We start from the raw sequence: 25,352 nt of genomic DNA on the forward strand, positions 1-25,352 counted from the left end.
TTGATATGTGCAATATTGCAATCTAATTACTGGGAGGAAAACACAGGAAAATAGTATAAAGGAACACAGGGAAATTAAAATTGATGTGCTTTCTGATAGCACCTGGCATACATCTTTATTTAACTTTTTATTTTAGAATTTGATTTTCTCATAATCAACATTCAAAAATCAATCTTGTTTAAATTGCAGAGCTGATTTCTCAGCTACATATAGGATACCTCAATGTTATATACTTTTCATAAGCTGATTACCTTCACTTTCAATTCTGTTCACTTACATCTGAAAAGTAAATCTGCCAACATTTGCAGTGAAGTTTCAGTGAGATAAATTTCCTCATGATACAAGTAGAACTTTGTAGCACACACTGGTGCTAAGGTTTGAACTCAGGTCCTTGCTCTTTATTAGTTAAGTGCTTTACCACAAAAATCACACTTGTAGTGCTTTTTGGTTCCCTTACTTTTTTCTCATATATTTTTACTGTAATTAATAGAAGGGTTACATTATATTCACCAGATGGAAGGTGCATTACTTCACAAACATTGATACCCTTTCTCATGTCTTGGTCCCCATTTCCCTCCCCTCACCTCCCACCCTTCATCTTGTTTTCCCCTCTTCCCTATCTGATTTTAAATAACCAAATACACATATATACAATATATCAGATAACAAGGTGAAATACTGTAATCTAGGCTTGTTTTATTGTAAATCTCTGCTAGGAGAGCCCAAGGTTTCTACTGATTATGACAAATGAGGGAAACCATCATTGAACTTATGTTCCTTTGAGTCTGGCTTACTTCACTTAATATGATTTTTTCTAAGTCTTTCCATTTCCTTACAAATGGGGCGATGTCATTCTTTCTGACAGCAGCATAGAATTCCATTGTGTATAAATACCACATCTTGTTGATTCATTCATCAACTGAGGGACATCTGGGTTGGTTCCATATCTTTGCTATGGTAAATAGTGCTGCAATGAATATTGTTGTTGGTATGCTTACTATTTATGATGAGTTCTTTACTTTTTGTATGGACTGGTCTGGCCCACAATCCCCTATTTACACTTCCAGCATAGCAGGGATAATAGCTGTGAACCAGCATATCTTTTTCTGTTACGATGTGCTCTCAGGTTCATTTTGCGTGGCTAGTCTCAAACCATGATCCTCCTACTGAGATAGGTCTGAGCCACCACACACATCTGATTTCATATTCTAATACATTTTTATAAAAGAATTTATTTGATGGTTTTATTACACTAATACTTTATAACCATAACATGTGGATATTTTGGGTTTTGAGTATTTTCTCATGTATTTAACTAATGTTTTGATGTTTATCCTGTAATTTTCATTTTACTACTTTCTCAATCAGTTTTATCAACTAAATGAAGAATATTCATTCTGCCTATTTATTTTGAATTAAGCTATTCCACTGGATTAACTTGAAGCTTGCAATGGCTTTTAATTGATTAGTGTTGATTATCCAGATAGGAAAAAGGTAATAAAACATACTAAATAATGGCACTGGCACATGATGGAAAAATTTTAAAACAATTCGAATACAAAATAATTTAGGGAAGAGCTATTACCTATTAAAAAGCAAATAAAATAGAAAATGATGGATTTCATCTTTGGTTCAGTTGACCTGGGATTACATACTAAAAACATAGACTTATGTTCTCATAATACAAAATCTACCAATATCAGGGGGAAAAGACCCAGACCTGTGCATTGCTGGTAGAGATGACAGGGACTATGTCAGGTATAGACAATCGATGATGGTGGGGATGTGGCTAGGAGAGATCACTACTACACTGTTGGTGGAAATGTAAACTTGTTCATCCACTATGGAAAGTAGTAGTATGGCGGTTCCTCAAAGGACTAAACGTAGAGCTCACCTATGACCCAGCAATCCCACTCCTTGGCATTTACCCAAATGTCCAGAAACAAGGCCATACCAGCACAACCATGTTCACTGCAGCATTATTCACCATAGCTAAGATATGGAACCAACCCAGATGTCTCTCAGTTGATGAGTGGATCAACAAGATGTGGTATTTATACATAATGGAATTCTATACTGCCATCACAAAGAATGACACTGCTCCATTTGTAAGGAAATGGAAAGACTTGGAACAAAATCACTTTACAATCAGTATTGTTTAAACAATTTCCAGGATTCAGAGCAAAATGGCAATGGTATGCTATTCATACAAACACATGGAGACAAAGAGTATTGTATCATATGTAGGTCCCTACTAAGATTCTTAGTGCCTCCACACTGTGCTCTCAGGAAGACAGTCCTGCCTAACACTCTCAGAGAAAGCTGCCATTTAGAAATAATTGTAATTCTAGCTTCTCATGTATACACTATCATCTTTCTGAATCAAGGACAGAGTTCATAACTAGACTGAAAATGTTAAGACTTTATAAAGGACATTCATTTTTCAAATATTCTTTTCCTTAGGTGACCTAATTACTCTATTTCTTCTTCAAACCTAAATCATTTTTCACAGTGATTTAAATCCATCCCATGGAAATCACTTGACTTTTCTCACTAATCTTCTAAAAATATTCTAAAGTTTCCATATGAGATCTTTGTTTTTTTTTTTGTTTTTTTTTTGCCAGTCCTGGGCTTGAGCTCAGGGCCTGAACACTGGCCTTGGACTTTCTCAAGGTTAGAGCTCTACCACTTGAGCCTCAGCACCACTTCCGGCTTTTTTCTATGTATGTGGTACCGAGGAATCGAACCCGGGTCTTCATGCATGCTAGGCAAGCACTTTAACCACCAGGCCAAACTCCCGGCCATCCATATGAGATCTTTGTAAGAAAATAAGTAAATATATATGGAAATGTTTCTAAATGCATATTTGGGGATGCTCAAAAGATAAAAGTCATTTTAGCCAATTACTACAGCTTCTTTTAAATACCTTCAATTATTCCAGTAAACAAAGAATATTTTTTACTCTCAGAATTACTTATCTTAAGAAGTTCAAAGGTTTCAGATTTAGAATAATTTTAAGTGTCTTGAGTTCCTTTCACTGTAGGACTCCATTTAGTAGTAGGAGAAATTTATTCTCCTTTCACTGTAATGATATTCATGAAGTTTTTGCATTTGAACTCTATTGCCACGGGTAGGAAATTCGGGTGTCTTTAAAGTACGAGAAAAAGATGTTTTTTCATATAGCAGATGTTATGTGGATCCTTTGAATTGGAGGTCTTTAAAAAAATGAATGATGATACTCAGTTAAGAAAAAAACCCTCAGCTCTAACCCCATAAATGTTGATGCAATACCAACAGAGTAAGTCTGGTCTTCACCTGTGATGGGCATTACTGTATTCCTGAGCAGCCACGGGCGGTCTCATGTAGAGCTGCACATGGAGTCACACAAGTTATTCAATTCTCAATGGTAACAAAATCCCTGTGGACTTGGGCCAGCTCATTTCATATACTTTTTAAAAATCACAATCACTGTCCTTTGTAGGATTGTGACTGCTTCTGTGTTTTTTGTACTTTTTAAATTTTTTCTAAAGGTGATTACAGAGGGGTCACAGCTATATAAAAAGGTACATTTCATGTTAAACAGTGTTAGCCCTCCCTCCTTTTCTCCCACTTTCACTCCCCGCAGCTCCCCTCACTGCCAATATGCAAAGTTAATTCCCACCATAATGTCTTGTGAGTACAACTGTTTTTCACCCTTTGTCCTGTGCTTTACCATTTTGTTATTCCCCTTTCCCTTCTCCAAATCAGATAAATATATATATGTAACACAGGGACCAAACTCAAAATTACTGACAACAGGGAACAAACAAAAGAGGAGGAAAAAAAGAAAAAGAAAAAGAAATAATTTCAAAGACTACATTGAAAAAGAAAAGGTAAACTCTTACTGTGCTTGCTTAGCATGCACCACGATCCAGGTTTGATTCCTCAGTAACACATACATAGAAAAAGCCAGAAGTGGTTCTGTGGCTCAAGGGGTAGAGGACTATTCCTTGAAAAAGCCCAAGGACAAAGCTCAGGCCCTGAGTTCAAGCCCAGGACTGGCAAAACAAAACAAAACAAAACAAAAAAACCTGTTATTTCCATATCTTGGAGTTCACTTCGATTAGCATATTTTATATGGTCATATGTACGTATCTATTAAGCTGTTGTAATACTCTGCTAGGAACATCCTAGATTTATACAAAATCCCTTATTACAAATGAAGGAAGCACAGAACACCCCATTAATTAGAGAACTGAAGAATTAAAAAGAGACTTCCATGGAGAGTAAATAAGAATGGCCAGTAGACACATGAACAAATGTTCAACATCTCTGGCCATAAAAGAAATGCAAATAACTATACTGAGAGTCCACATAACCCCACTAAGAATTGCCATTAGCAAGAAAACAACTAATAACAGATGCTGATGGGGTTGTGGCTAAAAGGGAACTCTATTATGCTGTTGGTGGGAGTGTAAACTAGTTCAATCACACTGGAAAGCAGTATGGAGGGTCCTCAAAAGACTAAGCCTAGAGCTCCCCTATGGCCCAGCAATCCCATTCCTGGGCATCTACTCAAATGATACAAACAAACAAGGTCACACTAAAGCTACCAGCACAACTATATTCATGCAGCATTATTTACTATACCTAAAATATGGAACCAATCCAGATTCCCCTCAGTAGATGAATGGATTAAGAAAATGTGGTATAGACACACGATGGAATTCTAGTTTTAGTACTGTATCAGACATAAAATTTAAATAGCATTGAAACACACTTTCAATCAACCTGTGAAATGAGTATCATTCACATTGCAAGAGAACAGAGACTCACAGAAGAAAATTTGATATTGAACACATAGTGTAGAATCCACATGGTAAGTGTAAGATTTTTTTACATTATCAGTAGGCTTCATTCTCCCCGTATCTCCACATATCCTGCTAGTCCCCTAGAGCTCTGCACCACACGACATTCCCTTTCTGAAGAGGAGATGGCTAATCTACCTCAGTGTCTCTCATTTGATAGATTTGCTGTTTTGCTGGGGTTTTTTTAATGCCAACTAACTATTCTTTTTTTCATACCAAGTCAAGTTTCACTCCTGGAATTATTCTCCAAATCTAAACCAATAGAAGCCCATTTAAAAGATAAGGACTTGGTTTACAACCATTGTTGGGATGGTACTTGATTTGCCATGTAAGGTATCATATTCATGGGTTATGGGGGATGCCTATATTGATGTCTTTTGAAATTTTTTTGTCTCAATATTTGGAGATTGTTTTTTTTTGTCTCCACACATGTGCAATGCAATTTAACACTTAATGCCTGAGCATTCATGAGAAATCATATTTTAAGTACTAGGACGTTAGGAATGTCATGCCCAATGGCCTATCTCTAGGACAATCTCAGTCCTTATTTGAATGATGCAGATAAGATTCCTGTACCTGCTGAGATGTGTTATTAGAAAGTTTTTTTTTCTGGCTCAATAATTTAGCAGGCTCCAATTACATAGGAGTTCTTTACCACAATCACCTTGCAAAATATTCTTTCTGTACTGGTTTAAAAACCATCATCTGGACTCTGTTGCTAGGAATTTTACTCTTCTAGGAAAGGATGAAGGCACCATTATAACTTCCTACTTCATCATGTTTTGTGAAAGAAAGACTTAGGTGACGATCACTCATCTAAAGACAAAAAAGTAACCAAGTTTTAAGTCCCATCTAAAAAGTACAACAGTCTTTAAAATAGAAGTAATGAACATATACATTAATGCCAATACTTTCTAACAACATTCTTCACCGGCATAGTGGAGGAGGCAGGTGTACCATGCTGTGGAAATGCACTCATGTCAAATTTGCTGAAGCCTGTCTCAGGACATTTTGCCTGTGCTTCTCAGCCAGGGTCATCAGTACATTCCCTATCTTCATAGTTCCCCACGTTGAAAGGCTTCCTCTTACTTAGGTCTACCCTCAAAGAATTTGCAATATTGAAAAAATCTTCAAAAAAACCTTATCAAAACAAAATTGAATCAACACTGCACACATTTTGTACACAAATGAGACTAACTTTAGTGTCTAGGAATTTTTAAGTGCCAGACAAGTTTTCAGAGCCATTTATTTTTATCAGTCTTCCTAATAGCCTAGTGAACTATACATTTCTTAGATATTAGCAGAAGCCATAAATTTAGTGGAGATAAAGATCATATTAATAAGAATTTAGTGAAGACTTGCTTCTGATGAAAAAAATAAAGTATACAATAGAAAAATAATACTACTGAAAATACTATGTTCACTTTTAAGCAGGCTATTATATTTTTTGCCTACAGTATTATCTCTCAAGCACCTTTCTCCCAAGTACTCTTTGTTCATTTAGTTAAATATTGTAAAGCTTAGGAAAAATGCTATTTTTCTTATTAAGTATTAAATTCTTTATTCATATATGTTAAGTGATTTGTTGAAATTGTAGGTAAGTTATTAGCCGTGATTCAAAAAGCTAGGCCTTCAAAAATAAACGTATTTGTAAAAACACAAAGTTTTCTTTGAAAATATGTTCTTATCAGCATTTCATGCCAATGTACATTTAGTATAACTATAACGCTTTTTAAGAAAAATTAAAAACAACAATCTTTCCAGTTTTTATGAGGTGTGTGTGTGTGTGTGTGTGTGTGTGTGTGTCTGTCTGTCTGTTTGTCTGTCTGTCTGTGAAATCAGCTCCTTGAATGGATAAAAGAATATAGGCAATTTTCTGGAGACAATTGATTAGAACATTCATTTACCAGGACATATCATATTATCTATCACATAATTCAGTTCAGAGACTGATTTGCCTACAGAAGTGAATATATATGAGATACTGAAAATAAAAATGGTAAGATAAAACTTCCTTAATTTTACCTCTGAAATATTTGCAAAAGTACTTAGTGAAAATGAATCCCTTCTTAGGTGAAAAAATAATTAACACAATCTATCACATTCTCTCTCTAGCTGTCAGATACAGAGTTCTAGTCTAGCTTGTGCTCATTTAAAAGTATTTTACAGCATGTGAAAGGGTATCAATGTATGTGAATTAATGCACCTTCTATCTGGCAAATATCATGTAACCCTTTTATTAATTACAATAAAAATATTTAAAAAATAAAATAAAAGTATTTTACAGGTTTTAATATAAAATACTCTACAAATGATTAAAGGAAAAAAGTGTTCAATATTATCTTAAATGTGTGTACTTGGTAATATTTCCATAATATAAAATTATTGCAGAAACAATGGAATCAGTCTTAGTCTTTACAATTCATCACATGGAAAGCAAGGTTATATTTGGTAGTTTAGTTTAACACACACATACACTGTTAAAGCAAGAAAAAATAAAAATATATTGTAAAAATAAATAGAATTAACTTGCAAGTCACTGTCCCTTACTGTACATATATGATTATTCTCACAAAAGCAAACACATAAAGAATTGTCAGCAAAGGAACCTGGATTTCTGATACACATCAGTGTTTTTTAAAATTAATTAGAAAATTAATTATGAAGATTATCACTCCCATGAAAGATAATTGTTCTTCTATGTCTAGTCAAGCAAAAGCAAACATCATTTTACTGAAAAATAATATAGATAGCAAATTTATGCTATTACTCACTGAATGAAGAAGGTCCAATATGTTGCTCATTTTTCCTGTGTATTTTCAGGACCTCTATCCTCACCCGGCAGTACTGACTAGCCAGTAAGGAAGGCATTAAAACATTCCTTTGTATGTTGAATTCCAACTTAATTTTGTCAAAGCCACATTCTCACACCTGCAATAGGCAAAAAGAACAGAAGAAATTGACATTGATGTGTTGGATATCTGGGCTCTCAAAATACATCATCAGCCTATGCTAGTTTCCAACCTTATACAAAATCCCCAGCCCTATATTCTCCACCAACCAATCCTATCCCTTCACAAATTATGGCGATTTTCCTTCCCTTACTATCTAGGTCCAAGAGTGATGTTGACCTCTACAGTTAATGGCCCAGGGGCCAAACTCTTCAATTTTCTGGACATGTATGTGTATGTGTGTGTTCCCCTTGAGTATACCATCTATTTATTCCTAATACTTACCCTTTTACATGAGATGTAGAATCATTTAGTCTAAGAACCTCACAATTGTTACACCAAGTCACTAGAATCCTATTCAGCTACTGAAAGTTATTTTTATTACCTCATATAAAATTTTATTTGGCTAGAATATGAAAATATTTGCATATTAATTTAATATCCTTCGATCTGGAAAGATTACTTATAAAACTTGTGTTTATTCTTTCTAGATCTCATCTATATATTTATATTACAAAGAAAAATGTTAATATAAATATAGTGTGCCTTTATAAGTTAACAGTAAAAAAAAATCCAGGGAATTATGCAAGTTCAAAGGAAAGTGAAAATTAGTTGTGCAGCCAAGCCCCCCATGAAAAAAGATGCACTCCCCCTTATAACCTGGTTTGGATATGGAGACTGAGACATATAAACGCTATGAAAAATTTTACTATTAATATAACTAACTAGTTTCTGGAGAAATTATCATACTCAAAGTCTAGCTACACTAATTAATACAGACATATCCAGATAAAGCTTGAAACATTATGGGATCTCATGAATGAAATCATCCTTCTTCATGATTACCTAGAGACTTTCCAGCTCCCAGGGCCTACTTCTTGTCTACTAGTTATAATAATGACCTCTCACTTCCCTTTTCACTCAGGTGCTTCTCACTGATGTGCTTGTGAGTAGGGCCATAAAGTAAGGGTGATACAGAGTAGATAAAGAACACATACAAGCATACACACCAACACACTTATAGATGTTACCAAAGAGAAAGTGGCATCACAAAGGAACTTATGGGACATAGCATAATCAGTCTTAAGCGGCAAATTTATCGCATTAGGAGACCACATTAAAAAAAAAACAATAACAAAAAAACAGAAGAAACTCATGTAAAACTAAAGAAGCGATTGAAGCACCTAGAGGAGCAAGAAAAAGTTAACTCTAAAACAACTAGAAAGACAGAAATAACAAAAATAAAATTGGAAATATCAGAAATTGAAATAAAATTAATAAATCAAAATGTGGGTTCTTTGAAAGAGTCAACAAAATTGACAGACCCCTGGCAAGAATAATCAAAAAAGGAGAGGGAAGACTGAAATAGACAAGATTAGACATCCTACGGGAACAAACATGAATGACATTCAAGAAATTCAGTCTATTATGAATAAGTACTTCTAGGATCTATATTCCAAGAAACAGGAAAATGTAGTAGACATTGATGATTCCTTAAGTAAACATAGGCTACCCAACATTGAACCAAGAAGAGATAAGTCAACTGCACAAATCAATTTAACACAATGAGATAGCAGAAGCAGGGAAATGCCAACCAAAAAGAGCCCAGGTCCACACAGTTTCGCTGCGGAATTCTGCAAGACTTTTAAAGATGAATCATACCTATACTCTTGAAACTCTTCCAAGAAATAGAAGCAGAAGGAGCCGTACCGAACTCATTTTATGAAGCCAATATTACACTCATCACCAAACCACGGAAAACCCAACAGAAGAAGAGAACTACAGACCAGTGTTTCTAATGAACACAGACACAACGCTCTACAATAAAATACTAGCCGACAGAATTCAGAAACAAATTTTAAAAATTATAAAAAATTATACACTATGATCATATGATCAAGTAAGCTTCATCCCACAGATGCAAGCCTGGTTTTAACATTCACAAATCAATTAATGTAATACATCATATGAATAGAGCTAAGGTTAACAATCATATGATTTAAAAAGATTTTTAAAAAAGTCAAGACCAAAGGAACAAAAGGCACATGGTCTCCTTGATATGTGGATATTAGAGCAATGACTCAATATTTGGGTACCAGAAGTTATGGACATGGTCTTGGAGATATAAACATAACTACATAGACATAAAAATCTATGATGAGATATATACTCTATAGACATAATGCTATCTTATATAGATTAATATGTATTTATGACATACAAACCCTCAGCTTAGTTTTAATTAGGTTCTAAGATCTATGTGCCAGTGATTGCATATAGAGAATCCCTTCTTGAATAGTTGAGTTAAATATGACATTTGAAATATGATGTTAAAATCAGTGTTAATAAAATCTTTCAAAAAATGAAAAGTTTGGTATGGAGCCAGGCATAGTAGCTCATACTTGTTATCCTACCTCCTCAGCAGGCTGAGATCTGAGGATCACAGTTCAAAGCCAGACAGCACAAAAGGACCTGAGACTCTTATTTCCAATTAACCTCTAGAAAACAGGAAGTGGGGCTTGTCTCAAGGGTAGGGTGGTAGCCTTGAGCTGAAGAACTCAGGGACAGAGCCCCATGACCCCCATACACATATAAAATAAATAAAAATAAAATTTGGTATGGGCTTTGTTAGGGGTTGCAGATCTTTGAGACAGGAGTCTTTCTGCAGAATGCCACTGCGCTCTAATACAGACTCCAAATTGGAACTAAAAAAAAAAAAAAGAGTGAGTAATAATAAATTTCCTGCATGCTCTGACCACACTCTCTGGGGCCATAGATAAGAAAGCTGCTCAATATTTTCCTGCAGGGTTGTAATTCTTGTCCTATTGCCACTGCCATCATTCCGGTGCTTTTGTCACTTTTAAGCACACACATAAAAAAGTTTGGAATTTTATGGAGACTGGAGTTTGTGACAAAAACACCACCAACAAAACCCAAGGGATTGGGTTCACCCGCTGTGACCTTTCAGGATTTTGTTTTCTTGTTACTCAAAGCCCAGGCTGATTTCTCTAGGAACTCTTGTCACCATCCAATGAAGACTTTTGCATTTCATGCTGCTATGAATCCAGGTGAGAGACACTAGAGGGAACAGGGATGTCAATGCTGGCTTCATTTTGTTCCACTTCTTTTAGTCTCTTTTATGTGTTTCTCACATTTCAGAAAGAACTACTACGTGCATTGTGTCTAGAGTAAGACATTCAGGTTTTTTTTTTTTTAAAGGCAGAAGATGACAAGCTTAGTGAAACTAAACCTCTTAATTGTATATTTTAAGATAATTCATGCAAATTGACTAGGTTACAGCTTATTTTTATTTTATATGAAGGATAACTTTCTGCATTTTTCATCATTTCATAATAATGAACAATATGCCCTATATTATTTGCTGTTTTACAGTTTCCAAAGAGTCTGTGCCCAAACTCTTTTTTTTTTTTTTTTTTTTTGCCAGTCCTGGGCTTGAGCTCAGGGCCTGAGCACTGTCCTTGGACTTTCTCAAGGCTAGAGCTCTTCCACTTGAGCCTTAGCACCACTTCTGGCTTTTTTCTATATATGTGGTACCAAGGAATCGAACCCGGTCCTTGTGCATGCTAGGCAAGTACTTTAACCACTAGGCCAAACTCCCGGCCCCCCAAACTCTTTTATAGCATATTATTTTTTTCTTTCAACACACCTGGACAATATATCAAATTTTGTTCCAAAGAAAAAGTACATTTTGCATCATTTGCTTCTCTCAAGTTCACCCAGCTAACGATTATCAAAGGAGGATAAAAAAAAAAGGCTTTTCTCATCAGATATTTAACATTTTTCATATAGTATCACACATTTGAATATTCTGAAATTCCAGAGATGCAAGAAAATATCAGTAGGAATGGTAGCAAAAATACCAAGTGTAGCAAATCAAAGTCTTTCATTAATAAATTAATATTATAAGTGCTCTAAACCCCAGTGCTGAGATTACTGCCTATTTAGTTAGCTAGGTGAACAAAATGCATAAAATATTATAAGAGGTTTAATATAGTCTTTTAACTAATAAGAAGGAATATAAGTATTTGTGAAGGTAAAATTATTCACCCCTAAAGACTAATTTTAATGGTATGGGCTTTTTCTTTTTTTAAATATATTTTTATTGTAATTAATAGAAGGGTTCAACATAGTAAAAGGTATAAAAAAAACATTCAAACACTTGGAAGCTGAACAACACACTTCTGAATAAATCCTGGGTTACAGAACAAATCAAAAAAGAAATTTAAATCTTTCTTGATTGTAATGACAATGAAGATACATCACAAAGGAACTTATGGGACACAGCAAAGGCAGTTCTAAGGGGAAAATTTATTGCACTAGGAGTCCATATTAAAAAGACAGAAGAAGAGCATGTAAATGAAATTGAAGCACCTAGAGGAACAAGAAAAAGTTAACTCTAAAACAACTAGAAGGACAGAAATAACAAAAATAAAATTGGAAATATCAGAGATTGAAATAAGAACTGCTCTACATAAAATTAATAAATAAATTAATAAAGTGCCAAAAAATTGACAGACTCCTGGCAAGACTAATTTAAAAAAGGAGAGGGGAGACTCAAATAAACAAGATTAGAGACCCTGCGGGAACAATAACAACCAACAGATAAGAAATTCAGTCCATTATGAATAAGTACTACCAGGGCCTATCTTCAAAGAAACAGGAAAATCTAGTAGAAATGGATGATTTCTTAAAAAAAAATATAGGCTACCCACATTGAATCAAGAAAAGGTAAGCATACAATGAAATAGTGGAAGCAATCAGAGAAATGCCAACCAAAAAGAGCCCAGGTCCAGACGGTTTCACTGCAGAATTCTACAAGACTTTGAAGTAATACCTGTATTGGCCAGATAGAAGGTGTATTACTTAACAAACATTGCTACCCTTTTTCATGTTTTTTGTCCCCTTTTCCCTCCCCCCACCCCCTCCCTTCATCTTGTTTTCCCCCTTCCCTATCCTATTTCAATAAACAAATATACAATATATCAGATAACAAGGTAAGATAGTATAACAATATGAGATAACCAAGGGACAACAAAAGAGATGAGAGATAACACAGCACATTAAGAATGACAATCACACAATATGGCTCTTGTTTCCATATTCTGGAGGTCCTTAGTATGGGCTTTTTCTTTTGTTTCAACAAGGCCAAAAGAGGCATGTTAAGTGATTTATTGTTTCCAACACCATTTTCTCCTTCATCCCACAAGAGAATGCATATTGGAGTGATGTCTGTAAGAAAAAAAATGGAACAAATAATGAAGAGGGTAGGTTACTCAGGTTCATTTGAAATTGGGAGATTGTTCATCAATTCAAAGGAGCCACTCAGAAAAGTTTGGGGTGGGAGGTTTTACAGAGGGAAGCAAACATGTGGGGTCTTAAGATAACATTGGAACTTCTCTGGAGGGTAGAACAAGCCTGGTCTATGAATCAGTGAGTCCACTACAAGATAGTCCTTTAGGCCAGATGCTTTGCAGACCCCACGCCTCAAATGAGGCCTGACTCCAGGCTCAAATGAAGTTCAGCATTGCTGGGGGAGGGGTAGAAGAGTGCACAGTAACACTGCTACCTGCTTGCTACAAGAAAATAGTAACTTTGTTCAACACCAAGACTTTTGCGCAAGTACTGAAATGGTACCATCCAATTTCACCTGAATGTTCCTTAAGTCTCTCTAGAGGCTGCTGAGAGACTGATAGTGAGCAGGATCTAAAAGGGCTCTCTGAGGAAAGAGAATTAGAAACAGTATCTCTTAAGTGGAAAGTCACTGGGATGGGCAAAAAGGCAGGAAGAGCTCTTGGTACGCTCCATGGTAGTAAACAGTGTTAATTAAGAAAAGGTCCCCCTCTGGGTTGGGAGTTTGGCCTAGTGGCAGAGTGCATGCCTAGCATGCATGAAGACCCGGGTTCAATTCCCCCGTACTACATGCACAGAAAAAGACAGAAGTAGTGCTGTGGCTCAAGTGGTAGAGCTCTCTCCCCTTGAGAAAGCCCAAGGACAGTACTCATGCCCTGAGTTCAAGCCCCCGGACTGGCAACCCAACCCCATGAAAAAGAAGAGAATCTACAGAGTACTTTCTCCTATTTTAAACCTTCTCCAAGGAAAAGGGGCCTTTTTTCATGGTTATGTATATCAATCTCCACAGAAAATACTAAACAAAATAAAAACATGAATAAAAGGGAAAAGTAAAAAATATGGAAGGCTGACAATAGAAGAGCTTATTTCATCGAGTGTTTAAAATTTTTTTCTGAGCCAGGAGCCAATGGTTCACACCTGTATTCTACCCAGTAAGGAGGCTGAAACCTGAGGATTAAGGTTCAAAGCCAGCCAGGGCAGTCCATGAGACTCTTATTTCCAATTAATCACAAAAGGCCAGAAAAAGAGTTGTGGCTCAATGGTAGAGCACTAGCCTTGTGCAAAAAAACTCGGGGAGAGGGCCAGTCCCTGCCTGAGTTCAAGCCCCAGAACTAGCAAACACAAAACACACACACACACACACACACACACACACACACACACACACACAAAGCAATATTGCTGAACAATTTAGACCATAAGAAAATGGAAGGGAAGAAGTAGGTTTCAATAATTTTTTATGAAATTATATAATTACTTTTCTTACATATATTTAAAAGCATTGATATTTAGTCTTAAATACTTGTGGCTATTGCCTTTATTTTAGTTTTTTCCTGAAAACAGTATTATTCTACAACTATAGTACAGGAATCTGATTTTTATTAAAAACTTACATAGGAAACTGTAATAGTGCTGGCAATGATTGAGATGTAGTTTAGTAGCTCTCTGGATTAGTACAGTTATCTGAAAACCACCTTCCAAAAATAGCGAGTCCTGGGTTCTAGCCTCAGATATTTTGATTAAATTAGCTTTAAATACTCTAAAGCTCAGTATTTTTGACATCCCCCATGTAATTCCAATATCCAGCCAGTGTTAAAACCCAGCAAATTCTATGAGGATAGCAAGCAGACAATTACAAATAACACATTCTGCTTCCAAATCATTGACTGGGTGTCCCTGAAGCTAGAAGAAGCTCTGATGCCATATCAGTGAGATAGCAAATGTGTCTTTTGTAAGTACAGGCCAGTAGATAATAGTTTTCACATCACCCACCCTCCCACTGTCCTTCGCAGGTCTGTCTACCTCCTCACTAACCTCAAGCTCACACCACCAGGGTCACAATGAGAAACACAAATAGAAAAGGATGTAGCCACAGGAGTCAGCATGGAACTCAGTAATGTGTGGGTTCCTTAAATAGACCTTTGTTTTTACCCAACTGCACAAAGAAACACTTCACAGGCAACGTTTCAAGAGAGTGGCTAATGCATAAAGCAAGGTTGAAGCCTACATCATAATTATATGGTACTTATTTTATTCCTTTAATAGGGACTGGAAATATCCAATAGTATTTCATGTGATCTTCTTGACTCTGTTTAAAGAGAAGCCATGAAACAGATGGATGTCCCGCTGACAGCCACGCAGGAGGCCAGCTTCTGAGAGACAAGTGGGAAACAAAAAGCAGTTTCAAAGTGATGGTGTTGGGGAAGCAGGAGAGTAGCACAATCCCTATTAACAAATAATGGACTGGACACTTCCAAAGAACCCTTGTGCATGCCTTTTCTTACTATTTGTTTTCACTTAAAAAGACTTATTAAAACTCTTCTACCCTTGGAATGGAACACATCTTCTCACTGTGCCCATTATCAGCCAGAATAAATAGTTTTGTGCTCAGACATTCAGGCACTTTAATTGCCATTGTGTACTCCTCTCAAGGAATAAAAAGAAAAGCTCAACTTTTATGTGTCCCCTTTGATATGGTCTATGCACAGTGCCAGCATTCGATTCCTCCAAAGACGTACTCTTTGGAAAAGAAACTGTGTTCCAGTGGTACTGTTTGCCTTTTAAGAAAATCAATAGTTAAACTTAGAAATCTCACTAGAAGTGAAAGAGAAGCATTTTTCAGCACATTACACAGCACACATACACATCAGTTATGTTGTAATTGACTTAAAAAGGAAACATCATGGAAACAACCCAAATAAGGGCTGAGTGACTGTGGACATACCCAAACACACAATGCAGCTCTCTGGTACAGTCAAAAGTGTTCATAGATTCATGTAAAGGCATATGAATCTGAGTCTTGTTACCACTATTTATTAACTGGATGACTTCAGTCATCACCTAACCTGTATGACATTTTATTTTTGCCAGTCCTGGGGCTTGAACTCAGGGCCTGGGCACTGTCCTTGGACACTTTTTGCTCAAGGCTAGTGCTCTGCCACTTGAGCCACAGTGCCACTTCTGGCTTTTTTAGTGTATGTGGTACCAAGGAATCCAACCCAGGGCTTCATGCATGCTAGGCAAGTACTCTACTACTGGGCTATGCTCCTGGCCCCTTGTATGTCATTATTTACAAGCATAAAAATATAATGGTATCTATTGTATCTGTTATAAATTATTGTTACACCAATGAACACTGTTGGTGTAATACCCATGCTAGAAAGTAATAATGCCTTAACAAATGGCAGGTAACAGTCCCAGTGTGGCCCTCTTTTCTTCTCCATGTTATACCATCAAAACAAAATACTGTGTGCCTTCAAAGGACTATTCTTAATTATTTTTGTTGGTTGAGAAGTTCATTGAAAAGGAGCTAAGAATTAATGTACCTGACTTTACACACACACTCACACACACTCACTATATTTTTCATACAAGGGAGTTAAAATCCTCTAACACTGAGCAACTCTCCTGTCTTCCATGAGTCATAATGATCAGTTTTCAGAAAATACCCTGGGCCTTATTTCCAGAGATGATAACAAGGACTAGGTCAATAGCTGTGATTTCCATTCATTATAAAGTACTCAGTAGTGTCCATCTAATTTGGGAAGAAAAGGGCAATCCAATGATTTTCCCTGGACAGAGAAGTGAGAATGTGATTTGTTACCCTGCATGGTAGAACTGGAAGCTTAAATTAGAAGAATGACAGAAACATCACTTGAATTACTAGCCTAAAAGTGTGATCATTATTCTGGGAATATATTGTTCTCATCTGATCGATGTCTGTCTGACATTACAGGCAATTTTTTTGATGTCTAATGCTGTGTCTACAGGCTTCGTTTTTTTGGATAGTCACATCCATTTACCAGAATTACACATAATAAAGTTAAAAGCAATGAGATTTTTTGGTCCATAAGAGACAGGCATAATTAATCAAAGTCTCTCTAGATACATCTAAGGAAAAAAATTAAGGACTAAAAGAACAAACAAGAATTGAGATAAGATATAAAATACATGTTTTTGGTCGTTGTATTTGGGAAAAGGACATTTCAACACTTTACAATACACAGTATGCTATGCCTAGCATCATGCTCTGGCAACTTAATCTTACATGCAGTTTCCATTTTTTTTGCTGCATTAGTAAACTTAGAGCTTGGATCCCAAATCACTTTCAGGACTCATCTGTCAGTCCTGACCTGATGGCACAACTGGGAGATGAACGAAGGGTGCAATAAGACTTCTACCTCTTCCTCCATTTCTTCTTCCTTTCTCGTTTCTTCTCTTGTAGCACTGGAATTGAAACTCCACATCCCATGCTTGCTGGACAGGTACTATACTATGTGACATATTGCCCCCAGCGCTTTTGGCTTTAGATGTTTCTCTAGGATGTTCTCCTATTTTTATGCAAGGTTAGGCTAAAATGTGAACACTCAGCCTATCACTTCCTTCCCTCATAGCTGGGTTTACAGATACATGTCCCCATGCTTAGTTCACTGACTGAAAGAGGGCCCTTCTAACATTCTCCCTGAACTGGTCTTAACCTGTTATCCTCCGGATCCCCACTTTCTGTGGGTCAAGGTGACATCTGTAACCCACTGCTTAGGAACTCTTGAGTTGTCATACTTGTACTACTAATTGTACTCCTAATGTGGTTTTAATGACCAGGCTGTCCCTTAACTCCTGAGTTCAACGGTGTCCTTCTGAAGACTTCCACTCGAGTAGCTGGCATTACAGGTATGAACCACTGTATTGGCCTGTGTATTCCTCCTTTGCTTTCTAGATACTAAGAGGTAAGCAACCCGATCTACTCACATGCTCCTTTCCTACTATTATAATGTTCCTCATTACCTCAGGCAGAAAGCAATAGAGCCAGGTGTTCTTGGGCTAGAATCTCTGAAACCATGAGCCAGAAGAAATCTTTCCCTTTTTAAGCTCAACTTCTTCAGGTATTTTGATACACTCAAAGGAGAATGTCTAACCAAAGTATGGTTTAAATATGGGTTGCATTAAGTAACATAGTGTATGATGAGTCTACTTGAAAAATATGATCTATTTTTATTTAAAAATAAAATATCTGTAATTGTTTAGCTTCACATCTAGCCAGTCTGGTACCATCTGTGGAATGATATTATGGGCTGCTTCTTTTGAAAGTGAAAGTGTGTTGCTGATGTAAAGGATAGGTGAAACATCCATTCCAATTTCCTCTCATATATAATTATGCATATATTACTCTTTTCTGCTAAGATGGTTTTAATAATAACACATTTCTTTACTTCCTCCTTGGTCTCTGGGCCAATAAGAATCAAGTTAAAAAAGAGTTCCACTATTTGCTCTTAAGTCTTGAATGTAACTGCAAATATAAATACATATATATAATTATAATAAATGTTATTTATAGTCAGTCCAATATGTTCTACAGATCGTATTTAATTATTTTTCCCTAGCTTTTCATCCTGACTCCTGAATCTGTGCTTTTCTTAAGTCAAGATAATATTGTATAACCAAGAATCATATCAGTACAAATTATGTTTTCACAGGTGCCCAATTTGAGCAGCATTCAAGTAGACAGCATTAAACCATGGGTTTGCAGCAAGGCATCAGGGGGTTAGCAATCTGCAGCTCAACACTGGAATGAACATGGACAATCTACCAGAAGAAGAGTAATTGCTTCCTCTTTACAACCAATTTATTTCTGTTCTTCAACACATAGTTTAACTAGTCTGCTATTATGCTCAGTTCAGATATTTAGATTCGTAATACTCAGCTCATTTTGTTAAACAAAACCTCAATATTCTCTCATAATACCTTAGGGGAGCCACAAGCATCTTCAGAATAGACTACATTTGTGAATCAATTCCTTTCTGTTTACCTAACCAGCCATTTGAAGTGCATATCAGGTCAGCCTCCATCAACTTGACTACTCCATCTCTCCCATTAATAAAAACTGACATTTCAAATTTCAGCTGTTATGTACCTAAACAGATATGTGTTCTACAAACAGAAGAGCAACTACAGAAATATCCTGTTACCATCCTGCTATGCGGGGGTTTCTAAGACAACTGCATTGATTTGGCTTTGTGAACATGGTTGTGAATTTATTTTTCACATCCTCTCAAGCATGTTAATAGGAAGAAATGGTATTCATCTACAAATTTAAATTCCAGAGATGCATCAGAAGATGCTATGATCAGTAATGTGTGATCAAGGCTGGACCTTTTGCCTTCCAAGGGGAATTTCATTAATTCTGATATAGATTGTGAAGCAATGTGTTTGCAAATATTCACACAGCAGCTCAATGGGACTGTATTCTTCTGGGATGTGACTTACATTGCAAAGGTGCTATTAGTGGAGACAGATTCAGTTCTCAAAGAAAGAATTCAAGTATAATAAAATAAATAAGTGCATATAAAAGTGCTAGGAAGATTTGAAAGTAAAACATGCAACAGTCAATTATGGATTAGATATAGTACAATACTTATTAACATTTTCATATGAATTTCATATGATATGCTGGTAATGGAGGCCATAAGACATTTAATAACAATTTCATATATGTACAGTAGGGAAGAGGCCACTGAAAACTGAAGACAGTATACTAACCTTCACATAAGAAAGAAATGGCCAAAGAATGTATGGATTTAGAGACAAAAGAATATATGCCTAAAAATACAGGTCACTGCAACATAAACACCGTATATTAACTGTTGCATATGGACGAAATGCCCCAAAAATGCATAAATTCAGAGACAAAACAAGATATGCCTAAAAACACAAATTATTCAGAACAAGCAGAAAAATATACCAGTAAAAATACTCTAGTAAAGTCAAGTTGTTTCAGGTTCTATATTCTGTATTTCAATTTGTGAATGGGAGTCAGAAAGGAACCACCTTTGAGAAATGGTTTGAACACAGGGGTTAATAATGGGATGGAAAAAACACTGACGTCATTTGGAGTACATTATAGAAATTAGTGCAGAAAATGATATGAAATATAATTGTAAAGACAGAACAAATGAAACACATGGATCCAGGGAATAAAGAATATAAATATGGTGGTTTATGAATAGGTTGAAATATAAAGAAAAATGAATGCTTATATTCTGGCAGAGTAACAAGGCAAGTGCTTCAATGAGACAGAAAAAAAGAATACAGTAAGTCATTACAATCCAACTGAGTTGTTAGAGCAAAAGAATTAAAGATGATAGCCAGTGGCAATCAAGCATTAGAATCAGAATCTCGAGAAGAGAACTTAGGTGGGAATATGAGTTTGGAGTTTTCTAAGATATTACTGAGTTTGGAGTTTTACATGATGTTATAGATTTCCAAGTTTCCATAAGAAAAAACAAGACTTTTCTATAAGGAAACTTTGGTAGGGTGGCAAGAGCCAAGAAATTATCTGTAGCAAATAACCCACAACATCTTGTTACATATACAGTTTCTGTAACATTAGATGTATGTAACCATGGTAATTATGGAAGAAGTTTCAGTGGAGAAAAGCCTATGACAGGTGGGGAAATAATGACAGAAAGGGCAACAATGCCCAGAATGGATGTTCAAGGTCTTTGGACGATAGATGATGACTGTGTTTGAAGGTAGAAATGCCGAAAAGACAATTATTGGTGAGTTGCTCATGGCAGAGAGACATGGAAAGGTGCATTAACAGGGTATTAAGGATAGTCTCTGGTTGAAACAGACTCCACAAAGACAGACTCAAAGTCTTCTTTTGCTTGTGCATAGGTCTGCCTTGTGCTCTTCCCTTTAAATCTAAGCCTCATATAATTAACTGTGACTGGCAAAGTTTGGGTCATATCACCATAAAAAAGATTTACAGGTTTATGCATTTTCTGACTTCTTTCTTGAAAAGAGAACTCATAATGGATATAATTTTCCCAAATAGATAAAGGATGTTCAAAGAAAGTGAACAAAACATTAGGATATAAATTGCATCTCCTATTATTAGAGACCAAACATGGGGTATAATAAGGCAAGCCAGTATTAAAGCTGGTTTAAAAACTATATCAACAGGCGTATCATTTAGTTTAGGAGATACTAGATGTGAAAGTTAAAGCAAAAGAAATATAATGTCACATATAAAGAAGTTTAACAAAATGGTAAAAAAAAAAATAGATTCATCTGATAAGAAAGGTTCCAAGAAAGGAGAAAGTAAATAATGACAAGAGAAATACTTCCAGATCAGACTGTCAAAGAATGCTTTAAAGTGACCTCAAAGTAAGACTAGGAAGAAATATTCTGACAATTAAATAATAAACTAACGCAACCAGAGACATATATTGATTGGTAAATTTGTATCTTGAGAAGATGTTAGAGATTAAGGTGAAATCATCTCATTGGAATTATGAAGAATAAAAGTCAGGATGACTAAAGAGTTTCAGTGAAAGTTATACAGGGAGGTAGATACAAAATAGATTGTATATCCAAGACATAGATTCATTGTTCACAAATTTTTATCAGAGGTGATATCCATAAGAGATAATGAGCAGGAAACTGAAGCAAGTGAAGTGAATTACCAGTAATGTGGGCTTTCTTTGCCCAAGTGAACAAAGGTGGGGAAAAAGAGAGTAAGTTTTTAGACTCCCATACAACCTACTGAAAGTGAATCCATGATCATGGGATCATCACAGGAATCTTGTGTCTCCCAGGGGTAAGTCTTGTTTTTGTATTGTTGCACACACTTACTGCCTGAGAGCATCTCACAGAAAAATGCATCTGAACAAAAGTATCAAGAGTTTTACTAGCACAGTATCTTGGGCCTTTCATGTTTTCTGAGGAATACCACCACAGTGGCGAATTGAAAGGATGAGAAAAATATGGAAGTCATGTCTTAAAGCAAAGAAAAACTGTTAAGACAACTATTTAAGAAAGTTGAGCAGGCAAACCTCATCATAGTATATGATATCACATCACCATGATATGATATGATCTAAGCTGTTTATTAGGATGATGAAGATATAGGAATATTTAAAGGTATTTCTGTATAATCTACAGGATATACTAATTACACATATAATTTAAAATATTAGATCTTGGAAATGTTGATCAATTTAAATTTTGAAATGCAAGAATATATTAAGGGAAATAATTTTGTCTAGTTCAAGTCAGGACCCCTAGTTTTTTTTTAAAGTACATCTTAACTTTTGTGTATTTGCTTCTCAATCTTTTAGCATACGTGGGGGCTGTTCCACTGAGAGAACATCCTATTTCAGCTCACTCCCTCCAAGCTGTCTTATTTATTTGAAAAATGTACCACCTAAAATACCATGCTTATCTGCATCGCCAACTCTGAGGCACTATTAACTTATTTTGCCGGCTTCTCCAGAACTTCTAATAGATAATCCTGCACTGGGTGCAGCTGGTAAGTGGTGTGATGTGCCAAGAGCAAGCAGAATTTTTCTGATTTACCTGGCTGTTGATTTTTTCCAAATATTTTTCTATCTCTATGCTCTATTTAAGGAAGAAAATGTAAGCATGACTCAAGGGGAACAATAGAGACATGCAAAACTAGAAGTCAGAGAAGCCTTACCTCCTAAGGAGCACAATAATGACTTTTCTCTAAGGAAAAGGCAGTTTTCACATTACTGTTATTATTGAACAGAATTCATACTGACAAACCAAAGTGGCCAGTAAGAAGATTAGCTTTGCTGAATTCCATTGATGGGAACTTAACAGCCCAAAAGCCCAAACTAAAGAACAATCTCGAAGCAAGAGGCTCAACTGAATTAGCCTCCACCTTTAAAGAGTACTATACAAGTCACTTGTGAATATTCAACATCATTTATGTTTTAATTCTAATGTTCACAAGTGTCTCTATAATGCTAGTAAGAGAAAGGAAGACAAGGAGATACATCGTAATTTATTTTTTCTCAATTATCTCCAATTCCACACAAATATATCTTGAAAGTATGTCCCAAGAGCGAAGCATAAGTCCACCACACCTAGAGAGAAAATAAATAGTAGGATGAAGAGAGTTTAAAAAAGAAAGACAATGTCCATCTGGAACTGTTTTGAAAAGTCATCTCTCCCAAGTTATTTCATTTAAACCATTGTTGGAAACAGAAACTGATAAAAGCCTTCTTCATTAAGTCTGTTTTATTTACAATGAAGTGTGTGCATTACACAAATTGCAAGAAATTTTGCAAAGTGAATCTTAGAGCTTGGGCCAGGCCAGTAGGTCTGTCAAGAGAGAAAACAATGCTAAGTTCAATACTTCTCTACTACTAGAAGAGTTTTGATCCTCAGTAACATAGTTTGAAGTGTTCTCTACCAGTCTAACTTTCATAGTTTGGGTTTTCTTTGACAAATTCTAGATATATTATTATTTTTCCTATATGATCCTCAGAAATGTAGTTTTAAAGTCTACTCTACCAGTCTAACTTACATAGTTTGGTTTTTCTTTGACAGATTCTAGATATTTTTTATTTTTTCCTATATTTAATATTAATGCTATAAACATTATATGATACCATTCACTGGAAACAACCAGAATCTTTTCAAAATAATAACAAATAAACCTCTTTCATTGGTGATATCAACTTTGAGACGCATCAGAAAATATCTGCCATATAAGTTCAACGTAAGATGCTGTTGGTTAGATGCTCCCAAGGGTGTGGCATTTTACCTGAAAGGTGCATTATATTCTCTCAGAGATTGCTACAGTATTGAATCTATGAATTCTTCTTAACAGTTACTTCTACACAAAGCACTCCCTGCTCCTCTGTGCACAACTTGTTTGGAAATCAAAATGGTCCCCCAATAAGAAATATTTGGTAATCACAATGGCTCAACATGGGCTATATTAATTTGAAAATGTATATATGTACATATATATGTATATTTATATGTATATGCCATTCATCCTTAGGTAACAGGATAAAAGACATTTGATGTATTTGATTTATTCTTTTATTGGAATTCTGACCTCTCAATCTAGTTCTCAAATCTCAATCACTTACTGTGGACTCATTTTCCTAAACAAGGACAACTTCATGTCTCCCACTGGCATATGCTTGGAAAAGAATCCTTCAATTATTGCTTCTCTCCCCTTGTACATGACGCTCACTTTGTGTTGATAATACTTCGAATCAAATAGTAATCAGAATAATGAGATACCAGCAGTTGGAGGTATCATTGGAGCTACATATTGTCAGAGACTGTTCACACTAATCAACTAATAATGACATTGCTGCTTCCTTCATGCTAAACAAAATTCCCTCAGTTGTGCAACAAAATTACTACTAATAACCTTTGAAACCTTTGCATGCTTAAGGAGACTGTCTCAGGGTTCATCTGGAGACACCGTGGAGAATAAGCCAGGGAAGACTCAGTCTAGCAGATGGAGATTACTCTTTAGTAATTAACTAGACATTGCTCCTTTGGGCCTATAACATTTTCTAACATCAGGAAGCATTTCCTTTAGCATAATGACGTGTCTATATTAATACATTAGATTCGTAACAGATAGGAGGTAGTGTTAAATATTAAAAATTTCATACATAAATTATATTATTAATAGCCTTTCTTTAGTATTTTTAAAAGCATGCTAAAGTGACACTCAACAAACAAATTTAGAAGCATTAATATTAAAAAGGAGCCAATGAATTCAGACTCATGACAACATGCATATTTGTTCATTTCTCCAGGGAGACATACCTTCATGATTATTAATGGGGTAGTTAAAGATTTACTTTGAAATGGAGAAGCTGAAATTACTGTGAGTAGAGTGAGTCATGAAATAACACCTTCAAAGTGTTAGGATTTGCCACCTTCGAGAACCTTCTCTTCCTGTGCAGGGAACAGTCTGCCTGGAGGCATGAAGTTAGGTGACAAATGAGCCATGACATCCTCTGTGACACAGAGTCTTGTCTTAGGTAACATTTACGACAAGGAGAGAACCCTTTCAGAGATGGTGAACATTTCATTAGGTTAAAGAAGCCACTCCTCATTTTCTCACTGTGAAATTTTGTCTTGAAAAGCAAGAAAACACAGGCTCAAGCTGCATGAATTCTGCCAGGCTGACCATCAACAGCCTGTTTTGTTGGTTCTGAAATGCAGATCTGGCAATGATATAATGGGATATTTTATTTGAGGCCTTATAAGTCTTTGTGTCTGTGTGACAGCTGGTCTCCTCAGGGTCATTATACTAATAGCCCAAGGTGACAGCCTGAATAGTAACAAAAGCCCACCATTGCTAATTAACTCCTTAGAACTGGAAGAGAATTTCAGTATCACA

General features: G+C 35.8%; 1 protein-coding gene across 4 annotated transcripts in view; it reads right to left on the reverse strand.

Moving 5' to 3' along the window:
* Sema6d (semaphorin 6D) overlaps window positions 1-25,352 on the reverse strand; it is a 764,305-nt gene that overhangs the window by 619,451 nt on the left and 119,502 nt on the right. For all 4 annotated transcript variants that reach the window (XM_090358471.1, XM_090358472.1, XM_090358468.1 and 1 more), the window contains exon 2: window positions 7,622-7,778. The gene's annotated coding sequence lies outside the window, so the exon portion shown is untranslated. The remainder of the gene's footprint in view (window positions 1-7,621; window positions 7,779-25,352) is intronic.

The sequence above is a fragment of the Megascapheus bottae genome, chromosome 25 (genome assembly GCF_031878675.1).
Source record: "Megascapheus bottae isolate mThoBot1 chromosome 25, mThoBot2.hap1, whole genome shotgun sequence".
NCBI classification, from domain to species: domain Eukaryota; kingdom Metazoa; phylum Chordata; class Mammalia; order Rodentia; family Geomyidae; genus Megascapheus; species Megascapheus bottae.